Below are 27,290 nucleotides of genomic sequence, written 5' to 3' on the forward strand. Positions count from 1 at the left end.
GGAAGGCTTCTCCAGCGACGGAGGGTCAGGAAGTCTTCTCTGAGGAGGTGACGGGGTGGGGCAAGGTCTCAGGGAAGGCAGGAGTGTCCCAGGGAAAAGGGAGGGAGGTGTCCCAGCCTGTGCCCAGGGCTGCGGTGGGAGGGAGCAGTGTTGGTGGGTGGGCTGGGCTTCAACTTCAGAGCTATGGGAAAGCCACTGAGGTTTTAAGTAGGGAGAAATGACGTGATCAGATTTGCATTATGAAAAATGTACTCTGGTTGCTCCATGGAGAATGGGTTAGAAGGAGGCGGGAGATGAGACAGGAGGCAGCCACCACTGTCTGGGCTAGGGGTGGTGGAGGCTCAGAAGGTGGTGGTGAAGGTGAAACGAAGGGGACGATGGAGAGATTAGGGAGGTAAAATCCGTCTTGGTGATGAGCTGGGCAAGAGGGTGGAGGGAGAGAGACACGAGGATGGCAGTAGGTTAAAGAAGGGGAGTTGCAGCTGTCACAGAGAAGAAGGTAGACTTCCGGGTGCTGACGTGAGAAGATGCGCAGACTGCCTGAACAAACAGACCCACGTCTAAAACGCTGGGCAGCTTTTAGGATGAGTTAACAGTCGGGGGATGAGGGGACTGGAGAGAGGGAAGAGACTTCCACTGTTTATTCCATAAACTTCTAAAACGTTTGGTTCAGGGACTGGCCTGGTGGCACAGCGGTTAAGTTCACACCTTCCACTTCGGCGGCCCGGGGTTCGCCGGTTCGGATCCTGGGTGCGGACAAGGCACCACTTGGCAAGCCATGTTGTGGCAGGCGACCCACATATAAAGTAGAGGAAGGTGGGCACGGATGCTAGCTCAGGACCAGTCTTCCTCAGCAAAAAGAGGGGAATTGGCAGCAGATGTTAGCTCAGGGCTAATCTTCCTCAAAAAAATAAATAAATAAAATGTTTGGTTCAGAAGTTGCTCATATATAATAATTTAACTTTTTTAATACTAAAGAAAGGCCAATAAACACATGAAAAGATGCTCAATATCATTAATAGTCAGAGAGAGGAAACAAAAACCACAATGAGATACAACTACACAGACACTAGAATGACTAAAATTAAAAGACTGATAATTCCAAGTGTTGACAAGGATGTGGAGCAACTGCAACTCTCATGCATCGCTGGCAGGAATGTAAAATGATACAGCTGTGTTGGAAAACTACCTGGCAGCTTCTTATAAAGCTAAACATGTATTTATCACCTGACCCAGAAATCTCAGTCCGACATATTTGCCCAAGAGAAATGAAAACATGTGTCCACACCAAGATCTTAACAAGAATGCTCATGGAGCTTTATTTATATAGCCAGCTAGAAACATGCAGATGTCTATTATGCAGTGAAGAGATCAACAAAGTGAGGCACATCCATACACTGAAGATTGCTCCACAGTGAAAAAGGAAAGAACTCCTGGTACATGAAACAGCATGGATGAATCTCATAAGCATCATGCTAAATGAAAGAAGCCAGAGGTAGCTTCATACACAAAAGATAGCGTGTCCTATGATTCAATTCATATGAAAATTCTAGAGGAGACAAAACTACTGGGACAGCAAGCAGATCAGTACTGTCCGTGGGGAAGGGAGGGAATGTCCCCAAAGGGGCTCAAGGGAAGTCTTGGGGTATGTACATCTTCTATATCTTGATTGTGGCAGTGGTTACATAGGAATATACATATTTTTATACATATTATTTATATACATATTATTTTTGTTTTTTTAAGACTATTTTTAGGGAAGTTTTAGGTTCACAGCAAGATTGAGAGGAAGGTGCAGAGATTTCCCATACACCCCCTGCCTCCACACCTGCACAGCCTGCCTTACCACCAACATCCCGCACCAGAGTGGCACATTTGTTACAAATAATGAACCTTTGACACGTCATTATCACCCCAAGTTCATAGTTAACGTTAGGGTTCCCTTTTGGTGCTGCACATTCTATGAGTTTGCACAACTGTGTAATGATGTATGTCCACCACGATGGTGTCACGCAGAACAGCTTCACCGCCCTGAAGTGCTCTGTGCTCCCCTTACTCCTCCCTCCCCCCAACCCCTGATCTTCCTACTATCTCCATAGTTCTGCCTTTTCCAGAATGTCATATGATTGGAGTCACACAGTCTGTAGCCTTTTCAGATTGGCTTCTTTCACTTAGTGATATGACTTTAATGTTCCTCCATGTCCTTTCATGGCTTGATAGCTCATTTCTTTTGAAGGCTGAATAATACTCTGTTGTCTGATGGACCGCACTTTGTTTATTCATTTACCTAGTGAAGGATATCTTTATTGCCTCCAAGTTTTGAAAATTAAGAATAAAATTGCAATAAACATGTGTGTGCAGGTTTTTGTGCAAACGTGAGTCTTCAACTCCTTTGGGTAAATATCAAGGAGCATAACTGCTGCATCGTACGGTAAGAGTATGTTTAGTTTTATAAGAAACCACCAAACTGTCTTCCATGGTGGCTATAATAGCTTGCATTCCCACGAGCAATGAGTGAGCGTTCCTGTTGCCCCATGTCCTTGCCAGCATTTGGTGTTGGTGGTGTTCTAGATTTTGGCCATTCTAACAGGTGTGTAGTGGAATCTCATTGTTCCTTTAATTTGCATTTCCCTGATGACATATGAGGTGAAGCATTTTTTCATATGTTTATTTTCAATCTGTTTATGTTATCTTCCCGTGGAGTCAGGACATGTCCTTCTCTCGGCACATCAATGTGTAACAATGCATGGAGCGCTGTTAACCAAGAAGGCTCACCCACACTTCAGTGTGCAGCGTGTTTATTGAAGTTTCATTACACAGACGTGATCGAATGATCTTGGTCTCCAGCACCGCTCTCCAGTGAAGAACCAAGGCTCCTTCTAGGACTGGGCCCAGAAAAGTGCAAAATGAGCCTGGAGAATCTTTTCAGAAAATAAGGCAGTGCTCAAAAAAATGTCAGAAAAGGAGGAAGTGTTCAAAGACCCCACAATGACGCGGTATGTCAAGGGGACCCAGGAGCTAACTGAAAGAGCTCCCAGCGGCCAAAGCAGGGACAATCTGAGCACTGAAATCAATAATGTATTGGATGATAGCCCAAAGTATAAAATAAATATCCATGAGTCTATACTGACATAAATAAAAGATTGAATAAATAAACAAACGGTGGAGAATGGACAAATCCCCCTGCGGAAGAGCTCCAGAGAACGCATGTCGATCCTGTGCCCTCCAGGAGGCGGACCGTAACTCCCCTTCGCTTACGTGTGGGCTGTGCACAGTGACTTCCTCCTACAGAGGACACCATGAAAGGGATGAGAAAGGTGACTTTACATGGAGAAACCTGAGAAACCATCCCAGCCAGGGGACCAAGGCCGTCAGCACCAGCGATGAGTCTTGTTGGCAGCACGGCCCCGTGGTGTGACGTGCTGAGAAGGGCACTTCACCTCCGTGGTCCCCCTCCCTCAAACCCATCACCTCAGTTGAATCGTGAGAAGAATCTCAGACAAATCCAAACTGAGGGGTGCTCCCTAAACCACCTGACCCGTACTCCTCAGAACGGGCAATGTCATCAAAAACAGGGGAAGACTGAGAAACCGCCACAGCTGGGAGGAGCCTAAGGAGACACGAGGACTAAAGGCGGTGAGGCTTCCTGGATGGGATCCTGGAGCAGAAAAGGACCTTAGGGAGAAACCATGGCAATCTGAATAAAGTACAGACTTTAGTTACCCATGTGTCAACTTTGGTTCATCAATTTTGACAAATGTGCCATACTAACGTTAGGTGTTAGGTTGTTGGGTATATGGGAATTCTGCTATCGGCACATTTTGGGGGTAAATCTAAACCCACTCTAAAATAACAGGTTTATATAAAAAAATAGATGGCATGAGAACAACTCAGGCATCGAGGCATTTGCCTGCGGTGCAGCCCCTTGCCCAGCACGTGCATCTCTCTCTGTCCCCAGCAGAAAGAACTGGAAGGCCACCACCCAATCCTACTTTGCCACTTGTCGGCCAAGTCGCTTCTCCTCTCCAAGCCCACAATTCCTCATTTTAAAATCCTGGCTAAGAATAGCCAAGTCACTAGATGTTTGTGAGGGCTTGACGAGCTTCAGAGTCCTGCGTGGGAGGCACAGAGGACCACCTGCAGTTACCTGGCGTGCTTCTCCGTCACGGCATGTAGTTCCATCCACGGGGAGTTGGCCTCAGAAGGTGCAGGCAGGGCCCAGAAATCTGCCTGTTTAACCAGCATCCCTGAGGTCCCGTGTGGGCCAAGGCCGTCCTTTGGAGGGATGCCCTGCCTACAGGGGAGCCCGTTAGGATTTTGTTATTCTTTTGCCCCTAGTGGTTTTAGGCCTGACCGTGGTCCTTAGGCATTGCTTCTCTCTGTGGGTCTTGCATTAAAGTGGATCTAACCCATCTCCAGGCCTTGTGAAGGGAGCGGCTGGCCAGGGCCAGGTCACAAGACAGCTGTGTGCTTTTGAGCACACAGCCCTGGAAGGGCTGTCACCATGGTGGGAGGTGGGGATGGGGGGAGCTCTGCCCTGTAAAGGCTCCACTGTGGAGTCAAAGACCAAGAGGCGACACTGAACAGAAAGCAGCAGGATACACAGACACACCAAAATGTTACCCGGTCGTCTCCAGGCTGGTGAATTACAGTGCTTTTCTAGAAATACATTTGCATTTATTCTTTTCTGCATTTTCCAAAATTTTCGCAATGAGGATATGTTTCTTTTAAAATAAGACCCCATAACGTGTTTTTTGCTTTCCTTTTTTATATATTAAACTGGAGTAAAGAAAAAGCCTTTTTTACTGCTCACACCTCTGGGAAAGAATTTCACCTGGGAAACTGAGGACTGAACGGGCAGCTCAAATCTCTGCAACGTTTTAGTTGCATGTCTCTGTCTGTCTGTCTGTCTCACTCCCACACACACCCTACACCTCTCCCAGCAACCGTGGTGGTTAAACACAGGAGCTTCAGGTGGCCGCCCTGCTAAAACCTTTCTCAAAGGAGACGGGGGCCTGTTTTCAATACTTTTCGTGCAATGTGAAGGCCTTTCTTTCACCAGCCTGTGAGCATAAACAAATTCAGCTGCATCTTCCCATTGAGCATAAACCCGTACGCAGAGCGGCACCATCGCCCCCCTGCCCACCCTGAGACCGCGTCCCTGTGTCTCCTGGCCCACAGGACAGTTCCCTCAGCAGGTGCACTGTGGACTCCAAGGGCACCCACGGGGAGTGCCACCAGCTCTGAGGACCCCATCAGAAGGAAAGTCCCCTAGTCAACCAGTATATGTGCATCCCACGGAGCTTCCCGCCTCTTCCCGCCTGGTGCCAAGCCTCAGCTGCCTGGGCCCGTTCTCTGCATCTCTAACACCAATGGTTCCCACACTCTGATCACCATCTCCCCAAAGGCACTCTGAGACTGTGCCCCCCAAGACACCACCAAGGCAGGAAAACAGCTCTTGGAGCCCCCTTCCCACGTCTGGTTCCCGGACAATATTTCCAATGGCTTTGATGACCGTCCTCTCCCGTTCCTGGGGTTCAAAGGCCTAATGAACTTGAACCTCTGAGAAGGTGACACATTTGAGGCCAGGATTACTTCCCAGAGCTACAGAAACCCCAGAGGAAACGGTAAGCCAGCCATGAAGTTATCGTGTCCTCAGAGAGCACCGCTGGGCAGGGGCGGGGAGGGGAGGCCTTGGGGCCCAGACAGAAGGAAGAGCCGATGGTTCGGGTGGGGGAAGACCGCAGAGAAACGGGAGACAACGTTGTTCCTGGGCCATTTCACTCCTTTTTTTTTCTTCTTTTCCCCAAAGCCCCCTGGTACATAGTTGTATATTCTAGTTGTAGCTCCTTCTAGTTGTGGCATGTGGGATGCCACCTCAGCATGGCCTGATGAGCGGTGCCATGTGTGCACCCAGGATCCGAAGCAGTGAAACCCTGGGCCGCCGAATTGCAGCACGCAAATTTAATCACTCGGCCACGGGGCCGGCCCCTTGGCTCCTTTTTAAAAAGTGTGTAAACTTAGGCTGAAAGAGCATTCCGCGGGGCTGAGCTGCAGCCCGGGGAACGGGCGCCCATCCCCACCGGGCCGGCCTGCCCCTGTTCCTGCGCGTGGACCCGAACGTGGGAGCGCCAAGCGAGGCCTTCCCCATCGCCACCCGAAAAGACCGTGTGCAAGGAGCGATTGTCTGTCACCGAGATGGAGTATACGATGTGATCCACGGCAAACACCGGAATGGCTAATTCCAAACATTTATTACAATTCTGGAGAGACTTGAAAGCTGCCCCCGCTCTTGATTTTAATAAATGCAGTCCTGAAGCAGCCGCTTATCAAAGTGACACAAATTGTGTGGTAAATAGATTATGGCACAGCTGAAATACTGGAAAATGAGATCAGAAATGCTCCTTCTCTCCCATTTAAAACTCCTCGCAATCCTTCAGCCCGGATCGCAGCAGCGAGGCGCCCACGGGAAGCGTGGAGGCCCGGGAAGCAGCGCCCGCGAGGTCGCTTTTAATCAGCGTCCCCCCTCAGACCCCCCGGCAGCAGGGCAGGGACAGCCCAGGCACCTCCGCCCGCCTCCTGCTCTGCTCCAGGAATCAGCCCAGCCCGCCTGGTCACCGGGGTGGGGGTGCCCGGGAGGGAGAACGAAGAAACTGCGGCCCCGAGGGTGGAAGGAGACGCTGGCTAGGTGGTTGCGGGCATTGGCCCCCCATCTTTTTTTTTTTTTTTGAGGAAGATTAGCCCTGAGCCAACATCTGCTGCCAATTCTCCTCTTTTTGCTGAGGAAGACTGGCCCTGAGCTAACATCTGTGCCCATCTTCCTCTACTTTATATGTGGGACGCCTGCCACAGCATGACGTGCCAAGCGATGCCATGTCCACACCTGGGATCCGAACCGGTGAACCCTGGGCCGCCAAAGCGGAATGTGCGAACTCAACCCGTGCACCACCAGGCCAGCCCCCGCCCCCACCCCCACCCCACATCTTTTGTGTCCATCTACTAGTGAATTCTTACTTCCTCGAGAGGCTGGAGCTCTTGGCTTTTGCCTCTCAATGCTGAGTCTCTTCTCCACCACTCTCCCTCGCTTCCCTCCCATAGACTGAGCACCTACTGTGCGCAGGCGTTGTTCTAAGAGCACACACAGAGGGATACCTACTGCACGCAGGCGTTGTGCTAAGGGCACACACAGAGGGACAAGGCAGATGCCCTCAACGGCCGCCAGTCCAGAGTGGGAGGCCAACATGCACATGCGAAACCAGATGGTAGTGCAACCCACGCCAAGCTGGGCCTGCCGGACCACAGGAGACCCTGACAGCTGTCCCCTGCTCGGCTGCAGTTGACCCAGCCTCTCAGGACTGACATTCCCTGGCCAGGTGGCCTGCGTGATTGGGCCAGGACCCTGGCCTTCCCGGGATTCCAGGCACCCATGTCCAGGAGGCTCACTCTCCCTCCAAGGACAGAATGACCAGAGGAAGCCCCGTGCACCTGAAAGGGCAAAGAAATGGGGGGACACCTTAAACCCCTGACCCAACTCATGGTTAGAGAGCCCCCAGGGGGCCCCAGGACTCCCTCGGTCCAAATGATCCCCTCCTAAGAGTGTCGAGATTAGAACCAGTCCTGTGGCTGTCACTTAGCACATTGTCAAATGTAAATGTATTACCTTTGGGGAGACATGGAGGCCCCCCTTTGCCCAAGGACGGTGTTGGACGGCTGCCCCGGAGAGACCTCTTGCGCACTTCGCAGGGCCCGTTGAACCAGAACCACAGGAGCAGCGTGGCATTCCAGAACCTCATTGGTAACTAATTGCCGGTGTGACTAGATACACGCTGTATATCAATGCCAATTAATATTCAAATAAAAGCAGGGTGCTGCTATGTACGTGCAGCTCAATCTCCCTATAAGAAGCCTCAATTTTGAGGCAGCCTCCTGCCTGCCCCAGCCTTGGGGGAGGTCGCCCACTTTGCAGCAGCTGCCACCGAGGCAGAGCAGGGGCAAGCGATGGGGCCACTTGGAATGTATTAGCTAGTGACGCTGTGCAACCAGACAGTAACTCGGCCTCCTCTGGGCCGTGCGGCAGCTCCTCCTGGTCTGGGGTAGGCAAGGGGTGACCGCTCAGCCTCCTGTTGACATCCTCATCCACCCGCAGCCAGCCTGGGGACACAAGGAGGCCCACGTGCTGGTTCACTGGCGGAGAACAGAGCGTGCAGCTTCCACAAGAACTTGCCCAGAGTCTGAGGCCTCTGACGAGTAATTCCTGTTCTGTTTTTTTAATAGGCATTCAGTTAAGAAGTTAAATAGTTTATATATTTAAACCCAAGTTAATAGATATTAAATTTTATTATTTATTAAATATTAATAATTCATTAGGATTTTTAAATTAAACATCAAATCGCTAACAAATTAAATTTAAATAATTAAGTCTATTATTAGCAGAGAGGGATTGTCAGGATGGGGGTGGGAGGCAACGGGTTCCAGCAACTATTTTTTTAGGCCAAAGGGCACCGGGTCTGACTGCCTCCGTTTTACAGATGAGAGAGGAAGACTGGGAATCAAAGGAATTGACCTTGGACGCACAGCTGGTACATCTCTGAGCTGGGATTCAGACCTGACTCTGTTTGTTTCCTAGATTCCACTCACTTTTGGAATGCACACAACATGTTTACCCCCCAGACATGAGAACAGAATGATTTGTCAGGCTGGAGGAGAGAGAGGATGCAAGCATGTTCATTTTATTGCAGGAAAGGAGGTGTGGAAATGGGAAGGTGCTTTGAGAGGGCAAACCCAGGTTGGGGTTTCTTCCCGGGGGAGGAATGGGAGGGCGCTGAACAGCCGAGGAGGGCGTGAAGTGGAGGCGGGGGGAGTGGACCTGCTGCAACCTCTCTAGCAGCCTGGGACGCGCCAGGGAGCCCACTCCTCTCCAAGCCTATAGTGGGTGCCACGGTGCCCCCAAGAGATAGGTCCACACGCTAACCCCTGGAACTGTGGGTGTGACCTTATTTGGAAAAAAGGTCTTTGTAGACATAATTAAGTTAAGGATCTCAGATGACATCATCTTGGATTATCTGGGTGCGTCCTAAATCCAATGACAAGTGTCCTGACAAGAAACAGAAGAGAAATAGAGAGAAGGCATGAAGCCACGTAAAGACAGAGGCCAAGACTGGAGGGATGCAGCCACGAGCCCGGGGACGCCCATGGCCCCCAGATGCTGGGAGAGGCAAGGACCAGACTCTCCCCTGGAGCCTCTGGAGAGGGTGTGGCCCTGCTGACCCCTGATTTCAGACTTCCGGCCTCCAGAGCCGTGAGAGAAGACATTCCTTGTCGTAAGCCATGCAGTTTACGGTCACTTGTTACAGTCACCACAGGAAACGACTACAATGCCAAAGGAACTCGCCTGTCCCCTCTTTGTGACAATGTCGTGGACGGATACTCGGGCAGGGCCTGCCCTGACCCCTAGTTATGCCAGGCCCTGCCTGTCCCCGCCTCTGCGCTAGGAGTCCACACCTGTGCCATGAAGGAGGGCAGCAGGGTTACAGTGGACGGGGCTCCTCTTTCCATCACTTGAAGGCCCAGTGACGGCGGGGATGGACGCAGATAAGCTCTGACGTTTCGAAGAGTCTAAATATGAAATCCGATCCTGCAAGGACTTAGGTGGTCATGGTTAATCTAATTATAAGACGATTCTCGGCTTTACAACCAGTTTCTTCTAAATAGAAAGCCCCTTTGTCTATTTCAAGTGCTAATTGATTTGTACCTAGTGCTCCCACGCAGCTTTCACATCTCTGGGAGTGACCCCCCCCACCCCCACCCCGCTGTACTTCTCCCCTGGGGTCCCCTGGGTCTGCCCTCCCAAAGCAGCTTCCCACTTGCTCACATTTTTCCTTCCAATAAAATTAACATATTTGCATCCTCTCTCTCCTCTAGCCTGACGAATCATTCCGTTCTCATATTAGGGGGAGTAAACGTGTTGTGTGTATTCCGAATGATGGATTGGATCTAGGAAATAAACAGATGCGAGTTTGAATCCCAGCTCGACCCACCCCAGTTCAAGCCACATCTGCCCTCTGCCCGGCTCCTCCTCCCAATGTCCTGGTCCCAGCCACAGCCCCAGTCTGTCTCTGCTCCATCCTACCCCGGGGATGCCACTCGCCTGCTCAGAACCCTCGATTTCCCCACTGCCTACCAGACAAAGCACAAACTCAGCCACCCGAAATGTAAGGCCGTCCAAATGTGGCCCAAGCAATACTTCTGGTCTTTTCTCCAGGTACCCCGATGTGGACACTGAGCTCCAGGCACAGCGAAAGCAGTGACATCCTCCAACAGTCGTCCAGCTGCCCCCTCGCAGAGCGCCCTCCCGCCCTGTCCGCTAACGGATGCAGCCCCGCCGTCCTGCAAGTTTCGTCTCCAGCGTGACTTCTTCCTCGAAGCCCCTCCAGTCTCTCCCAGAAGGACGTGGGCTCCATCTCCTCAGACTCCCCCCCAACCCCAGTGGAGTTTGCTTCTGTGGATCCCACTGCACTCAGCGTGCACCGCCTCCACTAGGCCCGTTGGGGCAGAGGCGGCCCAGTGTGGCAGAAAGACCACAGACTTTAGGTCAGAAGACCCAATGCCAACCCGGTCCGGCATTTACCCGCTGCTGCGAGGGCTCCCGTCAGTTACATGCCTCCCTCGGCCTTGGCCGCAGCCTAGCCTGAGTGCCAGCCTGAACCGGAGGCGATCCACTCCTATGCGGCCGCAGAATCCAACCTCCAAATAAAACCTGAAGTGACGGGGACAGACGTGTTCTCCCGGCGTGCCCCACCCAGCTGCACCCACCCCCCACAGAGAGAAGGAGCTCAGCCTGCACCTGTCAGCCTCCCCGCCTCCGCCCCATCTCCCGGGATCTCGGAACTGGAAAGAGGAGGAGAGAGATTCTGGACCAGAGAGATGGGAGGAAAAGAATGGAGTCTTGTTCATGCGCCGGTTCCCCAGCTTCTGTTTGTTGTGGAGGATCCAGGTTACTGGTGAGGTGAAAGGAAAGTACAAAAGAAGCTGGGGTGGAAAAGAGACAGAGAGACAGAGAGACAAGGAGAGAGAGAGATGGAGACACAGAGAGGGAGAGAGAGACAGAGAGAGAATGAGAGAGAGAGAGAGAAGGAGAGAGAAAAGGAAAAACAGAGAGAGAGAGGGGGAAAGAGATGGAAAGAATGAGAGAGAGACAGGGAGAGACAGGGAGAGAGAGAGAACTGACTGCTGCTTGGACAGGTGTTGGAGAGACTGGCGTATTGGCCAAGCTTCTCCAGAGAAAGATTGATTTGTAGGAACTGGCCTAGGCGATTGTGGGGCTGATAAGTCTCAGATCTGTGGGGCAGCCTGCCAGGCCTCAGGCAGGAGATGCTGCTGCAGTCTTGAGAATTTCTTCTTGTTAAGGCCTTCAACTGATTGGACAAGGCCCACCCACGTTGTCATGGGAGGTCTCTTTTAAAGTCATCTGATTGCACACGTTAGCCACATCTACAAAATACCTTCACATCAGCACGAGATTAACATTTGATTTAATCACTGGGTACCACAGCCTGGCCAAGTTGACACAGAAGACTAACTATTGCATTGGTGACTAGAGAACCGGGGAAGAGAGGAGGAGGTTCTGAGAAGCATTTGTTAGGGATTGGGAAGTGGATCCCCTGAAATCCCCCGGGGCTGTCAGATCCAGCCTCTTTGAGTGCCTGGATCCTGGGCCCTGTGGGACCCTGGCTCCTATTCAGGGACCTGCCCTACTTGGAAGAGGGCTGGAGTCAGTGGTCCAGCTCCGTCACCCCCTCTTGGCACCTCAGCCCTCCTGACTCACTGCACCCCCTCACCTCAAGGCTGGTCTTGCAGGTGGCCCAGCTCACGCCTGGACAAAGCAGGAGAGCCGGAGGGAAAAGCCTCCTCTCCTGCACCTGCCTCTGCCACTTCACAAACCTCAGTCTGCAGAGGCTGTTTCGTTCAGGAGGACTGAGTGGGGCATGCAGGCTGCAGCTCAGTGCCCCACAGACCACAGGTCAGGATGCCAAGGACAGCTCCACCCTCCTCATGCCCTGTACTGCCCCGGGGCTGCAGATCAAGCTGTGAGTAGAGGCAAGGGGTTCCCTTCTTCCCTTGGCTCAGTGGGGACCCGCTGTGCCGTCACTACTGCCTCAAGGAGACATTCACAAGCTCAGAGACGACCCACAGCCTCTACCCCACACCCCTCACCCCCAAATGAAAGTCCAGAGAGCACCATAGTCTGGATTTCCCAACACCCTCTTGCCACTTCCCCCCAAGGAAAGAACCTTCAGGCAGCGTCAGGACTTGACTTGCTCAGACGCAGCATCTCTGATCCCTCCCCTTCCCTCGCCCACTCCGCTCCTCTCCTTGCTATCTCATCACCTCTGCATGGGCACCCCAGGGTTCCTTTCCCAGTCCAGGGCTGTGTTTGAGACCAGGCTGGGCAGAGCTGGGGAGGACTCTGGCATTATGACAGAGATGCTTAGGAGGCTCATCACCATGGCAACCTGCTGACTGAGCAGGGCGGCAGAGCGGGCCAGGGCTGGGGATCTGCATCCGCGGATCTGTGGGAGTGTGCTGCTGACGATGATTACTTGGGAACTCCTCCTTGGAGGCCCCGGAGGAGGGGCTGCCTTGCCAGTCTGGCTCAGCTTGGGTCTGGTCCTACCCCAGGCAGGATGTGAATTGCATGGCCTCTCAAGATTGGGATCAAGCCGCAGGAGCAAACTCAGATTCTAAGACGACTTGAGTCCCCCAAGAGGGAAAGGGGTTGCCTGCCAGGCTCTGGAACTGCCCCAGCCCCCAAGGAGGCCAGAGGGAAGAGAGAGGCCAGGACAGGCTGCCCTGTCCCACGTCCCGGAAGACGGTCTCCACCCTGACATTTCCTCGCCTGCCTTCCTGCTTAGAGGGAAGGACAAACAGGCTAACAGTTTCCCCCTCCTGCCCACAACACCTCCTTACCTGGGCACTGCCATTCGCCTGTCAGACGTGGCCAGCCTGATGGCCACCCGCGTGGCAGGGGCCTGCTCTGCGAGGCCAGGCAGGTGTCAACAGCGCCCCCGTACTTCTACACCCCCAGCCCTCTCGCCTTTGCTCTCTTGGCCCCGATTCCCGTTGGCCCCCCGTCAGGAGCGTGGGTTCCTGTTGTGTTAAGGCCTCCGGCTTGTGCTAATTTCCCAGGCAGCCCTGGGACACTCACGCAGTGTCCTCCCACACAGACCTCTGGGCACACGTCTGTCACAGAGGCCGCGGGGAGGAGCGCCACTCACACAGCCCTTCTAAGGCAATCTTGGCTCTGAAGCTCCCTGTTGGTGGCCCCAGGCTTTGTCAGAGGGCACCCCAGTGGGGGGCCCTCCCTGCCGCATTCTGCTCCCCACCTTTAACTTTGCACAGGCGTCACCTCCAGCAAACCTCCCACACTCATGAGCTGCATGTGGCTCCAGGAAGGGCAAGGCTTTGGGGTCAGACGGCTCGTGTTTGGAATCCCAGTCCTGTCCCTCCGTGGCTTTGCCTCTCGGGTCTCAGTTTCCTCATCTGCGAAGAGCAAGAGCGCCAGCGTGTAGCGGCCCCGGCCGCCCCCAGCAGCGTCCACACACGGCTGTGTTTCCGCACACGCCAAGCTGCCTCTGAATGACGCTTCGTCCCCTTCTCTCCCCCCGCGCAGGGGCTTTTTGTAGATCGGACTGTATTTTATTGTGTCTACTCCGAAATAGAGATTTGATAACTAGGTGGGAATGGTGGATGACAACCCAGCCTCCAGCCAGCTAACGGGAACGAGATAAACGTGACCCCACGGAGATGAAGGGACTTATAAGGTCAGAAGCAATTACAGGTGGTGAGGAGACAGAGTCCTGCTTGGTGGCCACTCAGGACTTAAGTCTTGGTTAAAAATATCTTGATTCCAGAGAAATGCCCTCCGCCCAAAGGCAGCCTGCTCCGGGCCCAGCTCATAGCCCTCCAGGGGAGCTGGCATGTCCTCAGTCTCCCCTGGGGCTGCCCAAGCCCGGCTGAGCATCCCCTGGACCCGAGGAGGGAGGCTCCTGTTTCTCCATCCCGGTTCCTCAGAGGGAGCTGCCCCCCAGCACCGGGAGCGTCAGCCGGCCCATCCCTCTCGCCTGCAGAAATCCCCACCTCACACGGCCAGGCCTTGCCTCCTGACTCTCGTGCTGGTGGGTTGTGGTGGGACGTGGAGACACCGACCTCACAGGCTTGCCCAGCTCCCAGGCCCCCGCAGTCAGCCCCTGACTGGACACTGGCCAGCAAGGTGTGGGTGAGTCACCACCCACAGTGAGTTGAATGAGGCCCCCGAAAGATACATCCACTCAGAACCTGTGAACCTGACCTGATCTGCAAAAACGGTCTTTGCAGGTGTAATCGAGGTAAAAGATTTGAGTTGAGATCATTCTGGATCATCCAAGTGGGCCCTAAATCCAATGACAGGTGTCCTTAGCAGAGAAAAGCGGAGGGAGAGGTGAGGCTCTGAGTCACAGAGAGGAAGGCAATGTGAAGTCAGAGGGTGGCATTGGAGTGATGCAGCCACGAGCCCAGGGACGCCAGGGGCCACCAGGAGCTGGAAGAGCAACGAAGCTTCCTGCCCTCAAGCCTCCAGATGGAGCGCGTCCAACGCCCTGATTTCCGACTTCTGGCCTCCAGAACCACGAGAGGACAGATTTCCATGCTTTCCAGCCACGCAGTGTGTGGTAGTTTGTTCGGCCGTCACAGGAAACAGATACCACCTCACGGGGCAACCGAGGAGGGTCACTCGCCACTTTCAGCGTCTCCCACGTGGAGGCAGATTGGCGCTGCCCATCCCACAGACCGTCTGCCAGAATCCGTCAGCGACTGAAAGCCATGTCCTCCAGCCGCAGGCCTGGCCCTGCCGACTCCCTTCTCCACCTCTCTGCCCTCCCGTCTCAGCCCGGCCCCTCCACGCTGAAGACATGGTTGTAGTGGTTCCTCTCTGCATGAGCCACTGCCACAACACAGCCACTGACAGATGAGTGGCATGGTTCTGCGCCCGGGAACCAGACCCAGGCCGCCAAAGTGGAAAGTGTGAAACTTTAACCACTAGGTCATCAGGGTTGGCTGTATTTTTATTTTTTAAAAAGCAATGCCACAAATATATACAGACACACATACATATATGTGTATATATATTATTCCACAGAATACAAAGGTCACTGGAGCAACTGGACATCCGCAGCCAGAAAAATGACCCTCTACATAAGTATTCCACTTTATACAAAAAGGAACTCAAAAGGAGTCATGACTTAGATGTAAAATGTAAAACTATAACATTTTTAGGAAAATAACAGAAGAAAACTTCAGTGATAAAGAGTTCTTAGACTTGATACCAAGAGCACAATCCGTAGCAGGAACTAGAAGGAACTTGGATGTCATCAAAATTAAAACCTTTCGTTCCATGAAAAACTCTAAGAGGATGGAAAGACCAGCCACAGACTGGGAGAAAATGTTTGCAAACTCCAGGTCAAACACAGGACTAGTAATTGGAATACACAAAGAACTCTCAAAAGTCACCTGTAAAGAACCCCGACAATCCAGTTAGAAAAGAGGCAAATGTTTCACTGAAGGGGGTCTGCCGATGGCAAATAAGCCCACGGAAAGATGCTCAACATCGCAAGCCGTCAAGGAAATGCCAAGTAAAGCCGTAATCCGCTATCCCCACACCCCTGTAAGAATGGCCAAGCCAGAATAGTCACAACACCCAGGGAAGGAAGGGTGCGGAGCAGCGAGCTCGCTCACGCGTGGCTGGTGGGAATGGGCACCGGTACAAATGCTCTGGGAAGCAGTTGGTCGTTTCTTTTAACAACTAAATATGCAGCTACCGTACATCCCGGCGATTGCACTCCTGGGTATTTGTCCCAGAGAAATGAAGACTTATGTTCACACACACACCTGTACACGATGGTTATTGCAGCATTATTCATAACAGCGAAGACCTGGAAACAACTCAGGTGTATTTCAATGAGGGAATGGTTAAACAAAATGTGGTACACCCATACCATGGGATACACTCAGCAGTAAAAAGGAACGCACGATTGATGCACACACAGCAACTCGCGTGAATCTGCAGGGAATTACACTGGGTGAAACAAGCTAATCCCAAATGGTTCCTGTTTTAAATTTCCCCAGGATTTGTTTTCATCAGGTATGATAAGACATACAGACACAGAAGTAATGTCATGAAGGAAGAAGTTTATCCTCATAGATTCCTGGAAATAGGAGGCATGGTGCACCCCCAGGGCCACAAGGTCAGGAGGCTCAGGGAGGGGGGCATGGGGGAGGGGGCATGGCAGGAGCCTTAGTGTGGTCTCAGGGGGAGTGCAAGGCAGGCCTGGTAAGCAGTCCTAGGATTGGCTAGTTTGAATCATTTTGGTGGCCTCTGGGCTTGGCGTGGCCCCTGGTCATCTGGTACATGGCTCCGGGGTAATTTACGGTGGGCAGCTAGCATCCCAGACTTCAGGAATCTGATAAAAGGAGGCTCCTGGGGTTATGGACTCAGGATTGGTTGGTTTGCATAGCAAAGGCAGCCCACTATCTAGGAATTAGCTAATCCTGGGAGAGGCAGTGCCCACTTGGTCCACAAATCCCCAAGAGGTCAAAGCATAAAATACAGGAAAATTTCAAAACGTGATGAATACTGTATGACTCCATTTATCTAACATTCGCGAAATGACAAAATTATAGAAATGGAGAAGAGAGTAGTGGTTGCTGTGTTAAGGAGAGGGTCGGGCTGGAGGGAAGTGGGAGTGGCTAGAATAAGGTAACAGAAGGGGTCCTAGGGCTGTCGGAGCTGTTCTGTGTTGACTGTATCGAGGTCAACACCCTCCTTGTGACATTGTACTATAGTTTTGCAAGCTGTCACGGTTAGGGAAACCTGGCTACAGCATACACAGGATCTCTCTGTGTTATTTCTTACAACTGTGTATGAATCTACAATTATGTCAAAATTAAAAGTTTAATTACAAAAATAGATATGGTAAAAGTGAACAGCCCCTCGCCCTATCTTCCAGACCCCACCTCCACCCCTAACCAAAGGCCACCTCTGCTAACATCTTTTGTGTGAGTCCTTCCATATTTTTCTATGTATTTACTGACACACACAGGCACAAATTTAGTGGAGTTTTTCATAAATGGGATTTATGGATTGTTCCATGACTTGCCTACGTAGTAAGAGCGAGTTGGCAGCAAAGAAGTGTCAGAAGCCTGGAGAAAAAACAGAAACCTCTTGACTTCAAAATGACAAGAAAAGGAATTGATGAGGACCACCCGTCCTTCCAACTGAAGGAAAACAGATTCCACAGCGAGACAGAGCCCACGGTCTGAGGCCTTCCCAGGATGCGTGACTCATGGAATGTTTTATTAATGAAATTCTGGCCTCGGAACTACAAACACCCCTTCGGGAGAGAGACGGCAGTTAAAGAAATGGATGGGGCTGTACAAGGCGCCTCCAGGAGCTCCTATCTTTAAAAGAGGAGCCCAGGCAGATGGATAAAGAAAATGTGGTATATACATACAGTGGAATATTATTTAGCCTTAAAAAAGAGGGAGATCCTGCCATTTGCAACAACATGGATGAATCTGGAGGACACTATGCTAAATGCAACAAGCCAGATGCAGAAAGACTAATCCTGCATGACACCACTTATGTGAGGAGTCGAAAATGTTCAAACTCACAGAGCGGAAAGCAGAACGGGGGTTTCCAGGGGCTTCGGGGAGAGAGAAACGGGGAGGCGTTAGTCAAAGGGAACGAAGACTCCCTTCTGCAAGATGAGTAAGTGCTGGAGACAGACGGTGCAGCATAGTGCCCGTAGTTAACAATACTGACGGCGCACCCGAACGTTCGCTAAGAGGGCAGATCTCAAGTTCAGTCTTATAATAATAATAATAATAATTTGGACGTGATGGATATATTCATAGCATAGACTGCGGTGACGGTTTCATGGGTGAATACTTATCTCCAAGCTCACTGAGTTGCATACATTAAATATGTACAGCTTTTTGTATGCCAAACATACCTCAATAAAGTGTGTTTAAAAAAAAAAAATTAACCCAAAGAGCTGGAGGGAAGAGAAGAAGGTGTGAATTTGATGCCCTGCACCAGAGAGCCGGGAACAAACTGGAACCTTCAAAATACAAACACACCACACACAAATACACAACACACACACACACCCTTTAAGGCAAACTTCAGATCAAGGTGACGAAGGACCCCCAAGGTCCCCCCTCAAGAAGAGAGAGGAGACAGAAGAGCTCAATCCTCACCTCGTCTCTGCCTGTCCCAGGAAAGTGAACGCTCTTCAAATTGGAAAGCTTAAAATAAAGCATGAGACCAGGCACACGCAGGAGCTGGGGAACTGTCTGTTGAATTAAATGCAAAGAAGGGATTGCAACCAGATGTGAGTGAAGAGAGAAAAATAGCCACCTGAGCTGCTGTAAGTGAGTTCTTCCCCCGGATCCTGATGAATTGCATCCCAGGGTGTTTCAGCAGCCAGCAGCCATCATCTCAGAGCCTCTGGTAATTTCAAGAAATTATGGAGGGCAAAGGAGGCGTTGAAAAACTGGCCATGAACCACTCCTGACCTGAGTTTCAAAAGGAAAGGAATAAAAGAAAATTCTAGAAATAACAGGCCAGTAAAGGCGATGTAAATCTTGAGAAAAGGATAAGACTGTTAAAGAGCTGGTTGGTGAACGCACCAGGGGAGGCAACACAAAACTGGAAACTCTCTAAGACTAAACACAGCACACGCATCTTATTTCCATTTTCAATGAGTTATCAGATTGATGGGTTCAAAGCTTGTCTCAGGCAATACACTGATTCGCATAAACATTTGTAAATTAGATGGTCAGACAAGGACTAGATGACAGAACAATAGGGACATTCATAGCTTGTTGGCCACTGCACACTGTGAGTCACCCTGCAAGGAGAGCTGTAGTCGGGGGTCACAGGGCTCTGCTGTGTCCTGGTGCCAGTCAGCACTTCTACAGCGCTTTAGAATGAAGCAGGGATGTGCTTATCAAATTTACAAATGGCATAAACCTGGGACGGATGCTTAAAATAAATGATGATGGAGTCAAGATTCAAAATTAATTAAACAAGATGCCATGCTGTGCCAAAACCAGTGGGTCAAACATTGCCAGCAATCATTCACGTTTCTTATCGCATCATTACGAGCCGAGGAAGCCTGATGTGACAGAGGGATGATCCTGTGGGAAGCTGCCGATGATGTATAGAGATGGCTAACTTAAGGGACCCAGTGGGGACTCTGACGGGAAGAGAAGCCAATCCCGCCTGGACTGCATCGATAGGGCTGTGGAGCCAGATTGCAGCGGGAACTCAGCATTCAGTTCTGGACGCCCCAGTTCAAGGACACCAGCAAACATGAGCGCATTCAGGGGAGAGGGCCCAAAAGATCTGGAAACAGGAGGGATGGTGAAGAGATGATGTCAGCTAAACCTGGAGCAGAGATGGCCGAGCGGGGACCTCATCACAGGCTGCAAGTATTTCAGGGGCTGCAGAGAGAAACCAAATGGTCACTGAAAACTCAGAGTGACTGTGGCTGGCCCTGCCTCCCAGGGAGATCTACTGTCGGTAGGTCTGTCCCATCCCATCAATGGGAAAATAAATCTCGCTTGCCCCCTACCCTCGCCGAGGGACGCCGAAGAAAAAGACAGGCGTCAGTGGGCACTGCCGGTGCCCTGTCCTGCTGAAGCAGAGGTTCGTAGTCGTAAGAGTGGGGAAGGGGCCCCGGTGGTAGGGCAAAGCGTGGAGACAACGGAGGTTGGGGGGAGCATCAGCCTGAGAAGCGTTGATAGGACTTGTGTTGGGTCACAAGCAAAGGGGGACACAGGTGCCTGAGCCACCAGGTGGGGGGCTGTTGAGAGTGGGAGGGGATCCCTGTGGGCAGGGAGGCCCCAGCAGGATTGGGAGTGGGCTCTGTAAAGTGGAATTTGGGTTGACTGCCGGCTGGTGCTGCGATGCGACCCTCCCCCCACCACCAGCCCTAGCATTCCCCACAGTCGCTCGCGCACACCAACGCCCGTGGATAACGTTTGCAGGAAATGACCGTGTTTCTGGGTCATGGGGACGGCATGGAGACAATGTGGGGAACACTGAAATGATCTGCATCCATTCAGCAAAGGCAGGACCAACAGGGAGAGAGAAGCTCCTCCATCCTCCCCACCCCCTTGTCCCTGGGGAAGTTCTGGAAGGAGGTGGGGTCCCACCACATGCTGAAGGAGTTTGAGGCAAGTTTTTCAATGCTCGGTGGACAGAGGTTTACTCAACATTTTTGGTGCTTTTCCCTACAAAGAATCAGGGAGCAGAGGGAGGCCAAAGTGGGGAGAGCCTTCTGACCCCAGGCAGAGGGATCCGAGGATGGGACAGGCAACCCATGCGTGGCCATTAATCCCTGTGTGGTTTCGGTAGAATAAGATGGTCACCTGATGCAGATGCTGGAGGGGACTCTCGATGATAAAGGATGGAAGACCAGTTTAATTGGCTGAAGTAAAAAAAGAAGGGGGATGTTTTGGCTCACATAACTGAAAAGTCCGGAATGTTCCACATGGCTGGACCCTAATGTGCAAACCACGTCTTCAGGAATTGCTCTCTTTCGACTCTGCTCTCCTCTGTGCCAGCTTTATTTCCAGGTAGACCCAACGTAAGTAGGAGCAGAAACAACATCTCCAGGCTTCCATCCTACCAGCCCGTGAGAGAGGGCTTGCTCTTTGTTCCAGCGGAGGCCCCAGGACTGACTCCCATTGGAATATCACCCACCTGGGAATAAATCGGAGGATGTAGCTCACTGATTGGCCAGGCCTGGGTCAGGTGGCCAGCTCGGAGCAGGTGTGAGGGTGAAGGCGGATGCCAGCCCCCTGGACCGGAAGACACACGACAAGTTTCCATGAAAGAGTCTACGGCTGTATACCTCCCAGAGTCTGGCCTCTTTGCAAGGACCCAAAGGAGAGCTGAATACACAGCAAAAACTGGGCAAATCATGGTTTAGTTGACTTTAGAAATACCTTAGCAGATTTTGGGTAGTCCCTTCCTAATTACATTCTTATCAGACTTGATATTCAAATTGATTAGCGTCCCCGGTGCATAATTAAACACTGCCCCTCCCCCCTTTAAAACATAATTTTACAAAGATGAGGCCAGCATTTTCTTGCTTTGGGCTAAATGCCGTTTTGAAATTCCTGGCACACAGAACAGCACAAAGTACTCTTCAGAAAGGTCGTAAGCTTTCAGACGGGCCGGAGCCACACAAAGGTTTCAGACTGTACGGCAGCCGGCATTTTTCAGAGGGAGGCAAGGAAGGAGATTGTGGTTATGCCACTGCTGCTTGACCGAGTCGGAAATGATTCTGGCCCTGATTCTGGAGGCAAAGTTACGGGAGACACAGAAGTTCCATGTGTGTCCATGTTAGACGCTAAGATCTCACCTCTGCCAGAACTGTCCTTGGGGTCGTAGTTATTAAGACAAGCCAGCACTCTCAGGACGGGTGTGAAGGTCTCTGGTTCCAAGATCCTGCAGACACAGGCGCGCCAGGCCAGAGCGGAGCCGGGCTGTTGGCTGGTAACAGTCGGGGGGTGGCCCCCCGGGGATCCACGGTAAGGGCTTGACGTGGAGCAAAAGGTGAAGCCATTCGGGCAAAGCACTTCACCAGGCCTGTTCCGACGCATGTGCCATTTGGGGAACTGTACTCTGGTCCCATCAGCCCGTCAGAGGAAACATTTCATTCCTTAATCCATCACCAAGACATGCCCCTTGAAGGCCTGCTGATTCTCAGGGTTTCCCTGAAACCCTCTCCTGGCTCCAGACCCCGCCCTTTCTCCTCTGGACTCTTAGATCAGCATCCTAACGCTCCCCTCTGCTCCCCTGCCCCCATGGCTTGTCACCAAGCTTTCTAAAAGTCACCTGTGGCCATCCCTCTTCTTCTGAAAACCCTTCCAGAGCTCCACCCCACCTTCTTCTTTTAATCAAGATGAATGCACATAACATAAAATGAACATAAAGTGTGTAATTCAGTGGCATTAAGTACACAATTTTGTGCCACCATTACCACTAGTTCCAGAACATTTTCATCACCCCAAATGGAAACCCTCTGCCCGTTAGCAGTTACTTCCCATTCCTCCCTCCCTGCCAGCCCCAGGCAATCACCAATCTGCTTTCTGTTTCCATGGATTTGCCGATTCTGGACATTTCCTACAAATGGAATCATGCTGTACGGCTTTTTGCGTCTGGCTTCTTTCACTGAGCAGAATGTTTCGGAGACGCATCCACGTTGTAGCGTGTGTCAGGATTCATTCCTTTCTAAGGCTGAGTAATATTGCGTTGTGTGTGTATACCACAGTTTGTTTATCCGTGCATCCATTGATGGCTCCATCTCATCTTACAGGACAATCCAAGCTGGCCTTGACTTGTCTTCTGATGTGCCTTGACCCCGACTTGAAGCTACCATATTTTGAAATGGCCTATGTATGCTGTTTCATTCCCCTCTGCCTTTATTCCTGCTGTCGCCTCAGCCCACCTGCATCCAGCCAAGCCCACTTACGTTTTAGGATCCACTGCAGTGACCCAACCCTCCTGGTCTGATCAGGGGTCCCTGCCCTGTGTTTCCAGGGCGTCGGTGCACAGCTCTTACCAGAATAAACTGAAATCATCATTCGGGGTCTGTGGCCCCGGCCTCACCTCCACATGAGGAGGAGGCTGCAGGTCTGCCCTCAGCGGGTATCCACTGCCCGGTGCACAGTGGATGCTGAACCGATCTGAAAATCCATCTCATCATGGAGAGAGGTCCGGCTTGAAACAAGACTCATTAGTCTACTGACACGGAATGAAGTTCAAGCTGTCTTGTTCCAGAGCCTCTGAATTCTGCAGCAGAGGATGACACAACAGGAGGAACCAGGAATAGAACCTTTTGTTATGGCCACGTGAACTTGAGCTCTAACTTCTTTCAGAATGCAGCGCTTGGCCACTGAGGTGGCCTCACTGCAAGGTTTCCATCATCGTGTCCGCATGGTTCTTGGGACACTGCCTCAGTCAGCTGGGTCAGGGACATCTCTTTGCAAGAGTCAGGACGTGTAATGACAGGGCAATAAGAGCATGTCATCAGCATATACAGGCGCATCATTATATAATAAAGATTTTGGCTGGGCTTCCTTCCCACGAGGCCACCTCTAAATCCTTGGAATTTCCTGAGTGATAGGAGAGCCCTTGTTACTCACGGGGGTCCTGGTAGTCTACGCTGGCGAGCTGGGCCACGGTGAGGGCTGGCATGCCAGAAAGAGCAGCCGTGTGTTTACAGGGAGACTGCGCTCACAGGTGCCTGCATCGTGAGACTCCAGCAGAAACTCTAGACGTCCGAAGCTTGGGTGAGCTTCCTGGCTGGCAGTCACACTGACGTGCCATGCCTCCTGAGGACAGAGAAGCTTTGCATTTGGGACCCTCCCAGACCTCATCCTATGTGTCTTCCCTTATGGCTGGTTCTGATTTCTATCCTTCATAATAAAATCGTGATCATAAGTGTACCACTTTCCCGAGTTCTGCACGTTGTTCTAATGAATTATTGAACCTGAGGGGGATAAATCTCAAATTTGTAGCAGGTTGGTCAGAAGCCTGGGTGGCATGGGGACCCCTGAGGCCTGCAGCTGGTGACTGAAGTGAGGGCAGTCTTGTAAGGCTGAGCCCTCGACCTGTGAAGTCAGGCTGAGCGCAGGTAGTCTATGTCAGAACTGCATGTCAGACATCAACGCAGACAGCCTTGTGGTCACACTATTCACATACAGTTGCACAGAAGCAGAGGGAGATGCTCTTGCTTTATGCCTGTTAGCTCCTGCAGGAAATCTCCTTTTTCTCAAAGCAAAGTCCTGGTCAAATTGCTGAGGAGCAAATTGAGATAATGATGAACAGTGAAGCCTGCGAACTTGTGCAAGTCATTAGGAGAAATTATTCACAAACATTTACCTTCTGGGGGCCATAATGCAGAACCCTAGGGCAAGCCAATGTCACCGTCACACCCCACAGTGATCTACCCTCAGGCAGCTTATCAATCAAGGGGGACTGAGTGAGCAAATGCTGCTGTCCTGGCCCTTTCTCGAGTGGTGAGGGGAGGGTGTTAAAGAGAATGGGTGGCCGGTTCCGCTGGAAAGACAGCAGTGCATGCATGAAGCTGATAGAAAATACCTAGGTGCCAATCTTGCAGGTTACAGTAGTAGCTGGAGAATGGAAGGCTGTCCCAGTGAAGTCATCAGAGAAGGTGTTGGAGGCAAGGTGGGGCTGGATGAATGATGGATGAATGGAATGAACGAGGAGGTCAGACAGAAGGAGGGGCTGCAGATGGTGCCTGGATGCGGGGATCTGCTTGAGTAAGGCACACTGGGAGGGTGCAGACACCTGCTTGCTTGAGGTCTGGCAGCACCAGGAATCAGGGTTCTTACACTGGCTCTCAGAACAGTCCTGGGATCACGGGTTATTCCCGTTTAACAGATGAGGAAACTGAGGCCCAGGGATGTTAGAGCGAGAAAGGCTCTAGGCTGTGCATTAACCCCCTGACCTCCTGATGGAATCTGGCCACTCAAGAAGACAAGTTCCTCTCCCACCACGATAGAGGGCCGTCCCGTCGGTCTAGAGGCCTTGAACATCAGAACCATTTCTAGAGCAGAAGGCATGACTTCCCGCAGCGGCACCTCCTGGGGTGAGAAGTTCACTCGTTCAAGGCCCTGAAATCTCTTCCACTGCGATTCAAACCGCCAGAGAAGCAGCCGAGTTCTGGAAACAGACCCGGGGAGGAGGAAACCTCAAATTACACACGAGACCACGGCGGGCATCCATGTTCCCCGAAGCTGGAGCCCGGCGGGACCCAGGAAGCTCCCTGCATTTCAGGGTGGGGCTTGTGAGCCCGCCTTGTCTGGGGTGAAGAGCACACCACCCCAGGCTGCTGAGTCCTCGTGCGCCCGACCCAGCTCTAAGCACTGCGCTGGCCCAAGAGGGCTCGCTCAGATCCCCTTGTTGGGGCCACGTGGAAAACAACTTAAAAGCTTTCTGGACCTCAAATTGCTCTTACAAAACAACATTTTTAGGAGTTAAGCAATTAATCCAAACACACATGGATTCAATTTACTTGAAACAGAAATGGCTTAAAAACCAAAGGAGAAAAGTCTCAGGGACAAATCTCCTCTGCGTTTGGAGATCCCCAAGCGCGTGGAAGGAACCAACAGAGCCACTGCCCTGCCCCCCGAAGGCACCAGAGCCCCCATCTTGGCGGAGAGAGAGGGCTCTCGGGGCACCTGGGTGCTAACCCACTGCGCCAGGCCGGGGGTGAGAGGGGAAGAGCTCATTTCCAGGGGGACAGGCGGGGACCAGGGCCCCCGCTTTCATGTGGACTGTCTTTGGGCAAAAAGGACACAAACAAGGAAATAACAGGAGGAACCCACTGGATCACAGCGCTGTTTCTCTGCAGTATACTTTCTTCCTCTGGGTTTCCTTGCGGTGAAGCGAGGGTTTTCCAGACAAATGGCCACTTCTCCCTTGCAAAGTTTTGTAACTTGGCCTCAACGACTCACTGGGGAGACGCGAGTTTTAATAGAATTATTTTGAGACCTTCAGTTGACCTCCCCGAACAAAGGAAATTAAACACAAGATGATGTTTACAGAAAACTTCTAAGGTCGAATGGGAAACACGCCATCAGCTCCAAGCGCAGAGGAGCCGAGAATTTGGGGCTCTGCCCTCTGCGCAGTCCTGCGTTCTGGCAAGAGGAAGGAGGGAGGGGTGGGGACACGCCAGGCTCAGCCGCTGGCCGTGTCACTCAGTTCCCATCTGGAAGGTTGGGAAAGAGAAAAGTGAGATGATATTGAGTTTAGAAAGCTAAATGTATATGAGAGAATTATATTTTTAAAAAATCGTTAAGCACGTGCAAATGTTCATTGTTGCTACCTGCAGAGGGCGTGTGGCCTACGGGCTCTGACCGCCCTCCCCCGGGTGATGACAGCCCCGTGGTTTATTTTTCATCTCTCCAACACGGGTCCTCTTCCCTCCTCACCCTGCTCTGGCGTCTTTCCCTCCTGTTGAGAAAGCAAGCTCAGAGTGCCCCCGTGACATGCTCCAGCTTCATAGACGGGAAGGACAGGCCCAAGGCCCAAGGCAGGCCCAACTCCAACACTGCAGCCCCCCTTTTCACAGAATTAAACCCACCAGAACAACTCCCAAACTGTCTATCTCCAACCTGTTCCCTCGCCCTGAATTCCAGCCTCACGTCTCCAACTGCGTCCTTGACGTTTTCGCTCGGATGGCTGATGGCTGCGGTAGACTTAACACGTCCCGGCCCCTGCCAAGCCACCATTCCACGCCCACACTCCAACCCACTCCGCCTGAGGCTGTCCCATCTCCACCAACAGCAACTCCAGCCCCCACCTGCTCCGGCCGAAAGACCTGGGCTTCTCCCTGACGCCGCTCCGTCCCTCACGCCCACGTCCAATCTGCCCAAGGCCCCTGCAGCCCCGCCCAGAGTCCAGCCCTTCCCGCCTCCAACACCCTTGTGTGGCCACCGTCATCTCCCAGCGGGATTCCCTCAGAAGCCTCCTGCAGGTCTCCTTGCCTCGCCCCTGCCCCACACGTACTGTTCTCCAACACGGCAGCCGGAGCTTCAACACCGAAATCAGCCCGCGTCACTCACCCTCCGTCGGCTGCCCACTCGGAGGGGAGCCTCTGTCCTCACCGTGGCCCAAGGCCTCGCCTGGACCTGCCCACTCACCAAGCCCTCACCTCCACGCCCTCACTGCAACCACCTCGGCTCCTCCTGTCTCCCGGGGCCAGGCAGGTTCCCGCCTCTGAGCCTCTGCACTTGCTGTTCCCACTGCCTTGAATGCTCTTCTCCGAAACATCCTGCAGCAACCCCTCATCTCCTCTGGGTCTTCGCTCTGTCCTCCTTGGTTAGCTCCTCCAGGCGCCCACTTCGACACTGCTCTTCTTCCCCCCTCCCCCTCGAAGACGCGCTGCCCGAGTGTAGCTGTGGTTATCGTTGCCGTCTCCTCCTCTGTGTGAGCTCCCGGAGAGCAGGGGGCTGCCATCCCTGTGCACTGTCGTACCTTGTGCCCAGCACAGCCACCGACCAGCATGGGCGTTCGCTAAATAAAGAATGAACAGATCAATCCATCAGTGAAAGCTCTGGCAAACATCCAACTCTGCCTGTTGTGAGAAATGCTTTGTGAGGGCCCCTTTGGCCTGGGGGCCCCTCGATTGCCCCTCGGCTTCCCCATGGGCGTG

General features: G+C 52.2%; 1 long non-coding RNA gene across 2 annotated transcripts; it reads left to right on the plus strand.

The window, feature by feature from the left end:
• The first annotated feature begins 18,941 nt into the window (after positions 1 to 18,941).
• On the plus strand, positions 18,942 to 23,556 carry LOC139073821 (uncharacterized). 2 transcript variants are annotated; one of them, XR_011522869.1, is made up of 2 exons: positions 18,942 to 19,744; positions 22,425 to 23,556. It is a non-coding gene; the product is annotated as an uncharacterized lncRNA (long non-coding RNA). The 2 variants fall into 2 exon arrangements; XR_011522868.1 differs by having other exon boundaries at positions 18,995 to 21,636.
• Positions 23,557 to 27,290: the final 3,734 nt, after the last annotated feature.

The sequence above is a fragment of the Equus przewalskii genome, chromosome 10, assembly GCF_037783145.1.
Source record: "Equus przewalskii isolate Varuska chromosome 10, EquPr2, whole genome shotgun sequence".
Taxonomy (NCBI): domain Eukaryota; kingdom Metazoa; phylum Chordata; class Mammalia; order Perissodactyla; family Equidae; genus Equus; species Equus przewalskii.